Here is a 15,559-nt window from a genome sequence, read left to right on the forward strand (position 1 = left end):
AAACTTGCAGACTACACTTTTTGACTATAAAGTGGGTTATTTCTCAAGATGCTGGTGCTTTCCCCTAACAGATGGAATAAAGAGAAGAAAATGCTGAGAATACACCACCGAAATTCTGATTTATTCAATCATTAACAAAAAGAAGTGCAATTTCAATGGTAATAGAATGAAAACCCAACTGTTTCTGCTTTCCTTCTGAAAACTTGTTTTCTATGGAGAATGCTGCTCTTAGGCAAACACCTATTTAAACCTCAGGACTGTATAATCTTAACTTCAGGCAGCATGGTTGTATAGGTTTGGTAATTTGTAATACCTCTGCAACTAGGGATAAAATATTAACTTTCAGTAATATAAGCAGTATCTGCAGTACAAATACTAAAAGGGCTACATTATATCCCAGGAAAGACATTTTATAAAAAAGACTTTGCACTTGGTTTTAAATGCTTCTCTAGGCAGTTGCTTTGTAGGCTTGTTAGAGGAAACACAGTGTATGTACAACCTTTGGAGACATGGTACTAAGTAGACAACCAGTCAGTCCAGTATGTCTTTCTCAGGACACAAATAAGAAGGCAGGAAAACAAAAGCCATTTAAGTGCAACAATAACCTCAGGGAGGACACTTCCATGTTGGAAACCACACTAAATGCTTCTTGGAAAAATTGCTTGATTATAATGAAACCAAATAAAATATTGCTATAAGTCTATAAGAAAAGCAGAAAACCTAAAATTAAAAAAAATCCATGACATACGTATATGTATAAAAAATCCATGATATACACACGTGTGCACACACTCGTGCACATACACAGGGTATGTAAGAACATAACACATTTATCTGTGTATTTTGCATATCACAAAGAGCTGTAGGACATAAAGATTTCAACATATTTGTGCACAAACTTTTTAAAGATTTTAAAGTCCTTGAGCTGGAGTTTGGTTCTGTCATTAACTAATGTTGTGATCTTGGCTTACTCATATTTTTTAAATCCTAAAATTATTTTTGCAGAATTTGGTAATTAGACTTCTAAATGATCTATAAGGAAGTCCTTTCCAGTTTTAAAATACTGTAATTTTAAGTTTTTCCTTTTTTTTGTTTGTTTGTTTTCAACTAAGTATTTCTTTTTTTCCTTTAGGTTTATTATTAATAAAAAAAATCAACACAGAATTATGTTTGCAATATGCAATCACCTATATTTAGCTGAAGAGAGATGTTTATGACACAAACCCTTCAGTTTCCTCGTTTGTTATCTATGGTTTACATCAGATGAAAAGCTCCCCAGTAGCAAAGTGGCAGTTACAATCTATGGAGCCTAAAATGAAAATGAAATTAAGTTATTTTAGAAGACATCTCATTTAATAGATTCTTCTATGCACTTATTCCTCTCTCTCTTCTTTTATCTCTAACCCAGCACAATTCTTAAAATCTTGAATAAGAACAGAACTTCACGACAGTCTTCCCAGGAGTTTTAACAAAGCTATGCATAGAAACAGTCTGGTTGAACATTTTTTAATCTATATATTCTGAAAGTGGATGTGGCATCTCCTGTCCTAATCATGTAAGCAGACTGCAACAACATTACTGCTCAAACTAACGATGTCTTTTAAAATGTGCTGCCCATTTCCTTTTTCAATCCACCGAATAGCTGCAGTTGTTTTTAAACCTCTTTAGTTCTCTATGCACACACAGTATCATGCCTATCTCTTTGTGCAGGTGTATGTTTTGTTGCGGTTTGTTTCCAATTGGCAGGGGTTGATTGTAAAAGCCCCGTATTATGAATAAACCAATGCCTGAAATGAAGTGGAACCTTGATTTCTTTGGGTAGGACTGTTTTCCAGTACTGTAAATCATATTTTGGTGTTCATTCACCTTTGCATTCTTTTTGAGCCACCGGCACTGAGGCTGACGAATGGGAATCAAATGAAGTGTGCTAAGTGCTTCTGCTGGAGGGTTTCAGCTCCCCACCTGCCGGGGTGTGATTTCTGTATGCAATACATCATGCAACTTATTTTCCTTTACTTATTTTATTTAGTGTTGTCACAAATAATATCAATTGGCCATTGCCTATGAACCCTAAACAGTAGTAAATTAATGAAATAAGCTGCATGTACAGAACTCATCTGTCCCCAATTTGATTAGGGCCACTTTGGTTGCACCAAGCCATTTACTAGAGATGAGCTTCATTTATGAAACAAGCAGCTTCATGAGTTCTTGGTAAATTGTTATGCATAGTATTTGCAGTGATTTTAATGAAACACTTAAAGCTGACTCTTTGATATCTCAATCACTAAGAGTATTTTATGCCTGTGAAATAGGCATTTTGAGTCATCTTGTGACTTTCATCTGACTAACTCCATCTGAAGTAGGTGTCTATTTACGGAAGGAGGTGTCCTTATGTTTGTTTCTAGGGAAGACAGTAGGAGCAAGGGAAGGGCAGAGGGGCTGATTTCATGTAAGGGCTTCTTGTCGCCTGAACTATGGTTGAAGTTCCCTCACAGCACAGAGCAGCTGGTCACAGCTCTGCCCAGGCCTTTCTGTGCCCGCGTCTTCCTGCTGTACTTGCATATCAACAAGCATTTCAGACCACAAGAATGCAGGATTCCAAGGCGCCAATTTATCTTGGAATTTGAAAAGGTAGGTTTCACAAAGCGAATGGCTTTTAAAAAAACAATCAGAATCATTCAGATAGATAATGTTGGTGTTTCTTTGTGGCTTTAACAAACCTGGGGAGGCCAAACGTGTTCCAGAAAAGCACTGCAAGGTAGGTAAAAGCTGTGAATCAGAAACAGGGAAAACATAAGTGACTTTGATATGAAACAAGGTGACAGCTTCTGGGCACTGGGGAAACTGCCACAAAAACAGGAGAAGGGGTGAGGGGCACAATGCGGGATATGTGTATCCAGAGACTGCAGTGAGATGTGCTGATCGTATAACTTCTGTGAAGGGCAGAGGAACGAAGCTGAGGGACAAAAAAATCATGGTGGATGAGATAAGCACATTCCGGAGAAGTATCTGTGTGAGAGTAAAGCAGAATAAAAATTGGAAACATTTGGAAGAGCTTGTCTCTTTCCAGAGCTTAAATGAAGGTGGGTGGCGGTGATGTAACGCAGGATCGTCCTATATGCCTTTGCTAAGAACATATGTCCTCCTCATGAATCCACTGCAGTCAATACAGATAAAAAAAAAAGTGTGAGGCAATCATAGAAATGCTTAGTGTTAAAGTTAAAAGCATATTCAATATTCCTGTTTTATGAAATAATTTTATGCATGCCAGTACCTCAAACCCTCACATGTTTTCAAAGAAATTTAGAGCCCCAAAATACTAGAGCTTACAAAGTGGAAATGAAGAAATTTAGATATCCCAGTCCCACAGATTTTGTTAAAGATATTTCCTGAGAGTTACTTTATAATTTTTTCAGTGTATAGTTATAGTTGAAATCCAGTTCGCTGGTACAAGTTCTTTATTTTAAATGAAAATTAAAGAGTCCATTGAAACAGTCTCCTAATTAAAGAGAATATGGAAGGAAGGAAGGAAGGAAGAAGGAAGGAAGGAAGGAAGGAAGGAAGGAAGGAAGGAAGGAAGGAAGGGTGGGAGGGAGATAGGTGTCCAAACCAGAGTGACTTCCTCTTGAATAGGGGCTGGGTAAAATAAGGCTGAGACCTACTGGGCTGCATTGCCAGGAGGTCAGGCATTCTTGATCACAGGATGAGATAGGAAGTCAGCACAAGATACAGGTTACAAAGACCCTGTTTATAAAGAGGATATGGTAAAGAAGCTGGCCAAATCCCACCGAAACCCAAAACCAAGATGTCAATGAAAGTGACCTCTGGTCATCATCACTGCTCATTTTATGCTAATTATAATGCATTAGCATGCAAAAAGACACTCCCACCAGACCATGACAGTCTACATGCCAACATCCAGAAGTTACCCTGTATGGTCTAAAAGCAGGAGGGACCCTCAGTTTCGGAAATTGCCTATCTCTTTCCCAGAAAATTCATGAATAATCCACCCCTTTTTTAGCATATAATCAAGAAATAACTACAAATATACTCAGTCAATCAGCCCATACTGCTGTTCTGCCTATGGAGTAGCCATTCTTTTGTTTCTTTACTTTTCTAATAAACTTGCTTTCACTCTACTCTGGACTTGTCTCAAATTCTTTCTTGTGGAAGGAGGAAGGAGGGAAGGAAGGAGGGAAAGAAGGCAGGGAGGGAGAGAGGGAAGGAAGAAGGAGGGAAGGAAGGAAGGAAGGAAGGAAGGAAGGAAGGAAGGAAGGAAGGAAGGAGCGAAAAAAAAGACTTGGAGTTCCTGTATGTATACATCATTATTATTATTAAGAGATTTTTTCGTGCTCATTATATAACATATAAATATCATGGAACATTTACTTTGAGATAAAAGGAGCTGGAAAATATTAAATAAAATACGTCCCACTCAACAAGTCCAAAGGTGAGTTTCACGACAAAAATTATATCTTGGTCAAAAGTGTTTTGAAAACAACTGCTACCCTAAATACTTCTTTCGTATTCACAGTTGCACACTAATAAGAGATTCTGAGGAGTCTTGCAGTAAAGAAAGTGTCCGAGTTTGTTTTAACTTGCATTTCAAAAATATGTTTGACTAGGGTAATTTTTTCATATAACAGCTATTAACAGACTATGTACTAGTGCTCCATTGAACATATCTTGGGAAATGCTGCTCTCAACACTTCTGCATAACTCACTCACAAATTCTAACTCTTTTAGAGATTATACTTAGGAAAATGTGTCCATTGGTAGAACTACCCATAAGAAAAGTAAGGTTTATGAAGGGAATTCTAAGCTCTGGAGTCTTCAGACATGACCAATGAGAGAATAAAATCTCATTCTGGGAGGTCCCAAACTCCAGATGTTTTATTTTTTCTATAACTGAACTTGAAATTGAAAACTCAATCTTTAAAAAGCAATAGTATCATATAGAAAAAAACCTGAAGATAGGATACTCATATTTAGCAATGCTCTTTTTCCCATTTTTGAAGTTGTAAACATGACTAAAAGCCAAAAATACCGATTCCTACTCAACAACTTCCTTTGTTACCTGAATTCCGCATCTTCTCTACCAATCAAATTGCCGAAATCTCACTCTAAAATTAGCAATTTTATTCTGATTATTTCTCAGCTTCATTTCCCTTGATCTCTTGGGGGCATTTGACAGATCAGGCCCCTTTTTTCAATCCCAAATTCAAATCCATTCCTCTCCCATGGAGCCTTCTCTGATTAGCTTGCCCTGTTCTCACTGACATATATCTCTATCATCTATCTCTCTATCTCTCTATCTCTCTATCTATCATCTATCTATCTATTTTTTCCCCAAAAAACTCTTTAATATATGCTGGATCCTGCAATTCATGCATTATATTTTTCCATTTTTTACTTTTCTATTTTAGACTAATTTCAAATAAATATTTTGTTTATTGAAGCCTAGAACTAAGTGTTCAATACACCCCTGGATTTCTCACTTATTTTGAAAATAATCAACATCCTAAAATCAATCTACAAGACTTCTTTTAGAATTTTTTTTAATGTTGGTCTCAATGCAAGAATCTGCAACAAGAAAAAAGGTGTCTAAATTTGTTGAGCATAGGCCCGGCACAGGGGCTCATGCCTATAATCCAAGCACTTTGGGAGGCTGAGGCAGGTAGATTGCTTGAGCTCAGGAGTTAGAGACCAGCCTGGGCAACATGACGAAACCTTGTCTCTACAAAAAGTTAAAAAATTAACCGGGTGTGGTGGCATGCACCTGTAGTCCCAGCGACTTGGGAGGCTGAGGTGAGAGGATTGCTTGAGCCCAGGAGGCAGTGAGCTGAGATCATGCCATTGCACTCCAACCTGTGTAACAGAGCCAGAAAATCAATCAATAAATAAAAATTATTGAGCACTTATGTGAAAAACACTGTGCTAGATGGATCTATGTATAAGCCTTATCATACCACTGTGGTATTATTGTGATTATTATTAATATCATCATCATCACTGCCATATCAATATAAGGAAAGTGAGTTAGAAATACATTAAATAGGCTGGGCACAGTGGCTCACACCTGTAATCCCGGCACTTTGGGAGGCCGAGGCAGGCAGATCACCTGAGGTCAGAAGTTTGAAACCAGCCTGATCAACATGGAGCAACCCCGTCTCTACTAAAAATACAAAAATTAGCCGGGCGTGGTGGCACATGTCTGTAATCCCAGCTACTCAGGAGGCTGAGGCAGGAGAATCGCTTGAACCCAGGAGGTGGAGGTGGTGGTAAGCTGAGATCGCACCACTGCACTCCAGCCTGGGCAACAAGAGCGAAATTTTGTCTCAAAAAAAAAAAAAATTAAATAATTGTTCAAGGTCACTCATTCATCCAATCAACACATTTTTGCTGAGTTTTTATAATGCCCCAGGCATGGTTCTAAGTATGAGTGCAAAAGTAATTGTGGTTTTTGCATTATTGGAATTTACTGTTTGATATTGGAATACATTCTTAAATAAAAATGTGGTTATGTTAAACATCATTTTATTGGGCATTTCTCACTTTATGTTTTTTTGCTAATCACTTATTACTTGTTATTTATTTTATGTTTATTTTCGATGATGGAAATGATGTTAGACAAAAAGAAAATTCGAGTGATTTTCTTATTTGAGGTCAAAATGGGTCGTAAAGCAGTGGAGACAACTCGCAAAATCAGCAACACATTTGGTTCAGGAACTGCGAACAAATGTACAGTGCAGTGGTGGTTCAAGAAGTTTTGCAAAGGAGAGGAGAGCCTTGAAGGTGAGGAACATAGTGGCTGGCTATCGGAAATTGACAATGACCAACTGAGAGCAACCATGTAAGCTGATCCTCTTACAACTGCGTGAGAAGTTGCCAAGGAACTCAGCGTTGACCATTCTAGAGTAGTTCAGCATTTGAAGCAAATTGGGAAGGTGAAAAAGCTGGATAAGTGGATGCCTCATGAGCTGAGTGAAAATTAAAAAAAAAAAAAATTGTCATTTTGAAGTGTCATCTTCTCTTATTCCATGCAACAACAACAAATCATTTCTCAATCAGTTTGTGACGTTCAATGAAATGTGGATATACGACAAACGGTGATGACCAGCTCAGTGGCTAGACCAAGGAGCTCCAAAGCACTTCCCAAAGCCAAACTTGGACCAAAAAAAGGTTATGTTCACTGTTGGATGGTCTGCTGCTGGTCTGATCCACTATTGCTTTCTGACTCTCGGCGAAACCATTACATCTGAGAAGTATGCTCAGCAATTCAAAGAGATGAACTGAAAACTTCAACCCCTGCAGTCAGCAATGGTCAACAGAAAGGGCCCAATTCTCCACGACAATGCATGACCGCACATCACACAGCTAAAGCTTCAAAAGTTGAACTAACTGGGCTACGAAGTTTTGCCTCATCCACCAGATTCACCTGACCTCCTGCCAACCAACTACCACTTCTTCAAGCATCTCGACAACTTTTTGCAAGGAAAACACTTCCACAACCAGTAGAATGCAAAAAGTGCTTTCCAAGAGTTCATTGAATCCTGAAGCACGGATTTTTATGCTACAGGAATAAACAAACTTATTTTTCATTGGTAAAAATGTGTTGATTATAATGGTTCCTATTTTGATTAATAAAGATGTGTTTGAGCCTAGTTATAATGATTTAAAATTCATGATCCGAAACCGCAATTACTTTTGCATCAGCCTAATATGAGGAAGTAATAGTTGAACAGAATAATTCTTTCCTGGAAATCTGGCATTTTGCCTGGGGAGAAGGATCATTAAAAACTTAAACATTTTAATAAAATCATGTAAACAAATGATTTTCTTACAATGTCTGATAGGGTGATACATGCTGTTGAAACAGGAAAGTTTCCCTTGTTCCCCTCACAGGGCTGGTGATGGGGGTGTGGCTCACTTCTTCGGTGCCTCTCTGCTCAGACCTCTAGGGGAGCATACAGACTGGCAGGCTGTGGGGCTCTGACCCCACGGCAGTGTCTAGAGGTGAGTGGCTACAGCTGAAGCCCCAGTGGGTGTGTGTTACAGGGTACTCTTTTAGTTTGCTGTCTATAGGCGGCTTGTGTTAACCAGCTAGATTAGACCCTCTACCTTATCCCAAGGACAGAGGGCTTTTTGTATCCTGGGTTCTTGCCTTGGTGTACGGGAAGAATCGGATCACACGTGGGCTTGGAGAATGAATGTAAAGTTTTATTGAGTGGAAGTAGCTCTCAGCCGATGGGGGAGCCAGAAGGGAGATGGTTTTCCTCTGGAGTTGGGCTGCTCAGTGGCCCCTGGCTCTCCTAAGACTTCCCCAGGCCAAATTCCACCTAGTCCTGCTAGAGGACGGCCTGGCCTCCTGCCTGCGTCAGTCAGTGTGCTCTTCCGTTGGTGTGCTTCCCTCAACGTCCTCTCAATGTCAGGCCACTTATCTTTTTCCGCCGATGTGTTCCTCTCGCCATCCAGCAGCTTCTGTCTCTGCCTTGCTAGGGTCTCAGGTTTTTATAGGCCCAGGATGGGGTTGTGGTGGGCCAGCGCGGTCTTGGAAAATGCAACATTTCTGCCTGTCCTCACCTAGGTCCGTGGGGGTGGAGCCCTAGCCAGGGCCCTCCTCTACCCGACACTTCCCTCCCCTCCTTCCATATCATTTAAAGGGACCACACCCTTCCCTTCCCGGCACTCTTGTATCACTATAAAAATAAAACAGTGTAAAAGCTTGAAGTGCAAAGAGCAGTAAACGTTGAGCTAGGATGGGAAGCCAGGCTCTAGATCCTCTGTAATAGCCCCTGTTATTCGTCAGTCTCAGGTACACCTGGGAGGTCACAATTCAACCCATAATGAAAGCATCTTTATTACCGGCATTTGAGGCCTCCAGTAATCACTCCTTACCTACATAATCTAAGGTAACTCAAGTCATCAACATCAAATCTGTGTTCCAATCAAGTCTACTTATCTTCACTTAAAATGTACTCACTATGACTCTGTGCCCTGGCTCACGCTGTTCCTTTAGCATGTGTGCACACGCACTCAGGCACACATTCACACATGCTTTCTTTTGACTTTAATGCAAATTCAATTTATTGTATAAAACATTCCCTGTTTATTAGAGTTACATCTTCAGTTTCGTTTGTAATTTTTATCACATGTACTGTGATTCTGAAAAATCTATAAATATGTGTTGACATAGAAGAATTTATCTGAGCTCCAAGCCCTGAAAATGATAAAAAGAAACTAATATGCAAATATTTCAGAAGCTAAGGAACTATAACTTTGGGACTAGTTTTTTGTCGTGTCTGCTTTGACAATGATTTTTAAAATTAAAGTGTAAAATCTGGAAAAAAGTATTAAAAATATTGAACCTACTGGTCAAGAAAAAATATTGAGGATAAATACAAATATGATTTGCATGGCATTAGACTTTGGAGAATTTAATAACATTAAATTCAAGATACCTTTAAATCTTTGTGTATTAATATTATTTAATTTTTATATCCTTCAATTCCAAAAAAGAATATGAAGAAATAAATTTGAATGTTTATTCACATTATTTCAGCCATTAATTATAATATACAGTTGACCCTTCATATCCACAGGAGATTGGCTTCTGAACCCCTGAGGTTACCAAAGTCCATGGATGCTCAAATCTCTGAACTGAAGTGGCATAGTATTTGCGTATAACCTACGCACATCCTATTATATACTTTAAATCATCTCTAGATGACTTATAATACCTAAAACAAGGTAAATGCTATGTAAATAATTCTTATACAGTATTGTTTCCTCATTTGTATTTTTTAAATTGTATTATTTTTCTTTTTTTTTTTCCCAAATATCTTTCATCTTCTGATGGTTGAATCTGAGAATGCAGAAGCGGCACATATGGAGGACTGACTGTGTATTTAAAAGTGGTGGCTCAGTCATAGTGAAGAGAATGACTTCTTTCTAAATAAAATGAAGCGGGTGTATTCATCTTTAAAGTGAAGAAAATGTGTTTGAGAAAAGCAAAATGCTAAGAATTCATATGACATTTGCACCATCTCGAACTAAAGCTGAAGTGACCTTGCCAATATTATTTATTCTAAATAATCACACAGAAAAACAAATGGCTTCTCAAAAAAAAAGTACTCCTTCTAGTTCCAACAATAATAGAGTCAGAAACAGGACTTGACTAAAACTGCAGTTGCTATTCCTGCTTTCCACCTTTTTCCAACTTTAAAAGATTTAAATACAATTTGTTTGTCTTTATAAACAGCAGAACTAATCACCATCGGCAGTAGCAACCAGCATGTGTTGCTAAATTTGGCAGACTCGACCAGAATAAAGAATATAAAGAACAGTTAATAGAATCTTAATAAAGTTGCTGGTGTTTATAGGCATTACATTAGTTTGCTATGGCTGCCAAACAAAGTACTGGAAACTGTTGGAAATTTAATGACTCTCAGTTCTGGAGGCTAAAAGTCTGAAATCAAAGGACTGGTAGGATCAGTTCCTTTTTAGGGCTGTGAGGGAAGGATCTGTTGTAGGTCATTCTGGTTTGTAGATTTTCATACTTACATGTCATTCTCCCTATATGTGTGGCTGTCCCTAAATTTCCCCTTTTTACTTGGACACCAGTCATGTTGGATTGAGACCCACCTTAATGCCCTTATTTTAGCTTGATTAATTCTATAAAGATTCTATTTCTATACAAGGTCATATCTGTAAGTAGAGGGGTTAGGACTTCAACATATGAACTGGAAGGTCACAATTCAACCTATAACAAGCACTTTTCTCATTTTCATTTGGAGCATAATTTAAAATTTTATTTTTTTGTGTAAATTCTATGGGTAACATAAATACCTATTCGGAACAATAATTAAGCTGGGTCTTCAAAACTGTATATATTTAAAATAATAAATGAAATTCCTAACAGGTTCTATGGTTGTTTGTTTTAATCTTGACATATGCAAAGTTCAAATGAGCTTGGAATCGTGATATGACTATATATTAAAAATGAGGAACTGAAAAGTTACCTAAACGTTGCTATGTAAGTTCATGGGCAAAGTAGACAGCTGCCTGTGATGTGCGGGACCAGCTAGTAATTCCTCATGTCTCCAAAATCTGTATGTTGTCAATTTCTGGCTAGTATCTAATATTCCATCAAAAGATTCCCTCACATGAAAATATATATATTGAAAGTAATGGGAGGTGAAGCCAATGGTTAATCACCAAAATTGTATTGCTACACTGTCACCTTCAAGTCCGATGTACCAATGCCTTTCACCTGAATTGCTAAAATAGGGTCTTAACTGGATGCATACCTTAATTCCTTTATTTAGCAAATGTTTGTGGGGCTTCTACCAAGTACCAAGCACTGTCATAAATGTTTAGGGTATCTTTGTGAAGGAAAAATATACCTGTCCTTGCAGAGTTTATCTAGAAGGATATGGAAATGTCTTTTTTTTTTGTCTCTTTCCAATTCATCATCTACAAAATATCCAGAGTGATCATTTCAAGGAGAATTCTGATCTTATCACTCACTGCTTAAAACCTTTTCATAATTTTCAGTTGCTCTCAATTAAAATCCTGACATGGCTCTCAAGGCCCTGTGTAATCTGCTTCCTCCTTGACTCTGTCACCCCATGCATATAGCTTTCTATCCCATCCATTCTGCTCCAGCCACACTACCCTGCTAATCTAATGGTGATGATGAACAAATCTCTCCTACACTCAGAGCATTTGTATATTTATTTCCTTTATTTTAGGAGCTCCCTTGCTTTTCAAATGTCCATTTCCAACTCATCGTTCATATCTCAGCAGAAATATCATCTCATGGATGCTCCCCTAATGCACCAAACCAAGCACAGTTTCCCTCTGAAACCTGTTTATAACTTCTGATTTATAATAATTGTGAATAAGTATGTGTAAAATGTCTAGAATAAAGATTATGTAGGTTTATAATTTTCTCTTTGTACTTAGCACAGTACTAGATAAATGGAAAGAACTCAAAACATATATGTTGAATATCAGAGGAGTAAGGTAGAAGGGAAAAGAGAAAAAATACCCTGACTCTTGGTAAGGCATAAATTAAAGTGGAATTAGCTTGAACAGGGATGGACACTAATTTAATGGGTAGAGGTTTGGGCCCTAGGCAGAAAACTGTGATTTACTTTAGTCAGCATTTTCCAAGTACATTCAAAAACAGGTTCATTCGAGGAAGTGCTTCTCAAAAACATGATACCATGGTCAAATAAGTTTGTCTGCCTCTTAGATAGTGCCTATTAGAGTCTCCCATTAGGAGCTCTAATAATTCTTCTAGGAAAGAAACCTGTTTAACAAACCCCCCTCTTCCTCTAGAAAGCCTAATAGCATTGAAGAGTACTTCCTGGGAAATACTGTTTTAAGGTATAACAAGTCTGTTCCACTCCCTTGTCTTTTTCCTTCTAATTAAAGCTATGTAGATGGAAAATCTCATTCTGCATTTTTTCTTGTCTCAAAAAAAAAAATCCTGGAGGCCTTACCTTTAGAGGTATTATTTTTACTTCCCAATAGAAAATTAGTATGTAAAATCAGGAGTTGTAGCCCCCTCTTTAGAATATAGTATTTTCATAATTTTGGATACTCGATGCATCAATATTTATAAATTTGTAGTATCATAATAAGTGGCTGCATACTTTCCACCTAGAATTCCTTTAGCTTAATTATTGTGGTATAGACCAGGAGTCTCCAGATATGTTGAGCCTATTACTTGTGTATTTATATGTAACATAAATGTACCACTACACTTTTTTATCATTTATTTTTTGAAACTTTCCCTAAAATAAAGTCTTTAAAGATTGAGGTAAAATTAATATAATAAGTCCTAAAATTTTCTTACTATTATTCAGAGGATCATTTTGCACCCACTTTGGATTACATGCATGCACCTCACCTCAGAGATAATTCTTAAAACTATGACTGGACTAGAACTTGCCAGAGCATGATAAGACCTAGGTATAAGGAATTATTCCATGCATTTGAAGCTTTATTGTTTTCATTTACCCTGAAAATTACTCAGCTACTGTTTATTGGATGTGGCTTATTTAGGTGAGTAGAGAGAACTGAATTTGGAGGCTTTGAAGGTGAACAAAAGATTTATCTTTATAAACTTTGTGTCGGGATTGAGGTGTTGCATAATTTACTATCATGATGGTATTAGACTGAGTTCTGTCTTTTTTACTTTGGCTTGGGACCCCAGGAGGGTACAGTTTCAAAGGTACACAGTTCTCCTAGAAGACTAGACTATAAAGCTGTCTGATGATTTAGGGCATGAATCTACCAGAAGTTCAGAAAATAGAAGTTACAAAGAACCAATTCTAAATTTTATTCTATTGTGTTTTACTCAGGGACAATCCTGAAGAGTAAGTTGTTTCAATACTCAGAACACTAACAGTAATGTCTGGGCCAAATCGACTTGTCATATTGTACAGACAACTTAGTTTGATCCTCTATCCTGGCAGAGACTACATTAAGAGAAACGCTTAGAAGGGATTCATCACAGATTCATATGAAATCATAAGGTTGAAGCTCCTGAGTTCCAAAGTCATTTATCATTAGATAAAAGCAACATCATGATTTAGATGAGTAGTATTGCAGAATGGTTAAGAATACAGACCTTGATGGAAAACGGAAATTGATTTGGCATTAATTTCCACATTAAACAACTTAAAGGCTATATGACCTGGGATAGGATGCCATCCCATTACTGGGTATCTACCCAAAGGACTATAAATCATGCGGCTATAGACACATGCACACGTATGTTTCTTGCGGCACTATTCACAATAGCAAAGACTTGGAACCCAACCCAAATGTCCAACAACGATAGACTGGATTAAGAAAATGTGGCACATATACACCATGGAATACTATGCAGCCATAAAAAATGATGAGTTCATGTCCTTTGTAGGGACATGGATGAAACTGGAAAACATCATTCTCAGTAATCTATTGCAAGAACAAAAAATCAAACACCGCATGTTCTCATTCATAGGTGGGAATTGAACAATGAGAACTCATGGACACAGGAAGGGGAACATCACACTCCGGGGACTGTTGTGGGGTGGGGGGAGGGGGGAGGGACAGCATTAGGAGATATACCTAATGCTAAATGATGAGCTAATGGGTGCGACAAACCAACGTGGCACATGGATACATATGTAATAAACCTGCACATTGTGCACATGTACCCTAAAACCTAAAGTATAATTAAAAAAAAAGATACAATCTTAAAAAAAAAAAAGAATTACCATGAAATGTAAATAACTGAATAATCTCAAGTATCACCTTCAGTGGAGCACTCAGCATAATGATGCTACAATTAGCACATAATAAATGGTATGTAGTTCTTATTATTTATATTATTTTTACTTCTATGGAAGAAATGAGAATAATCTGTGATCCATAGTGTTTTTCTATGTAACAGGACCCTAAATTTGCTCTTGACAACATTTCATATATATATCCACTTGACTGTATTAAAGTTAGCGACCATATGAAAGCTGACAACTTTGATTAAGGAATTTTCTATTGGAACTTGACTTAATCTTTTAGTATGAGCGGAAAATCTGGTGGTGAGCCTTTTTCTCTCCCGCAATTCTGTCAAACACTGTGATCCATGGAGACAGAAAGGGGAATTAAGCCAGGGAAATATACCATAAGTAAAAACTTTATGGAATTGAACATAGAAGCAACCATGAAAGGAGTGTAGGAAAAAAAAAAAATGGAATCAACACTGCAAAGCCAAATGACTCCTGAATTCTGTATTGGCTGAACTTGAGAGTGAAATAATTTATACAAATTAAAATTCTTAAGGAGAATGAGTTATAAATAACATACCTATCAATCTTGATTTCAAATGATATTCTAGAACATCTGAGTTCTAATGCATTTGGGACAATTGTCAAAGTTCTCTACTGGGAACTTGGTTTAAAATTTATCTGCAATAAATTTTATGGGTTTTATGTGTTATATTAGTCTAATCAGCTGCTAACCCTGCAGGGGCAAGGACTGGAATTACATTTGTCAAGATGAAGTAACTTGGAAGTGGAAATGATGCATTTGTCCTTTTTCTCCAAAGAACACATGGATCTTTATAAAGTTATTTTTTTCTTTTACAAAATGGGACCCAGGTTCCATAATTTTATATGTTAAAGTAGACTCATTGATTGTTCTTTAAAGAATTGGGACAGTCTGTGAAGCAGGCACAGAATGGAACAGAAATAGCTCCAGTAGAGATTTGATGTTCTAATTCATTCTCTGCAGAATTACAAATGCCAGTGCTTTCCATTGTGATACGTTCCCCTCACCACACATATCTGCAAAAATTTGTGCAATGTTTAGAAAAATAATATTCATTTTCAGGGTCTAAGAGATTCAGATTTCTTAACTCTTTATTATCCTTGAAAAATCAAGGCTAAGATCGACTCCCAAAGAAATTATTTTCTTAACATAAAAGTATGGCTAACGGAGAACACATACAAAAGTTTAAGCTTTCCCAAACCAGCATAACTTCCCATGCATGCAGCAAAGA

This window comes from Nomascus leucogenys, chromosome 12 (genome assembly GCF_006542625.1).
Source record: "Nomascus leucogenys isolate Asia chromosome 12, Asia_NLE_v1, whole genome shotgun sequence".
Taxonomy (NCBI): domain Eukaryota; kingdom Metazoa; phylum Chordata; class Mammalia; order Primates; family Hylobatidae; genus Nomascus; species Nomascus leucogenys.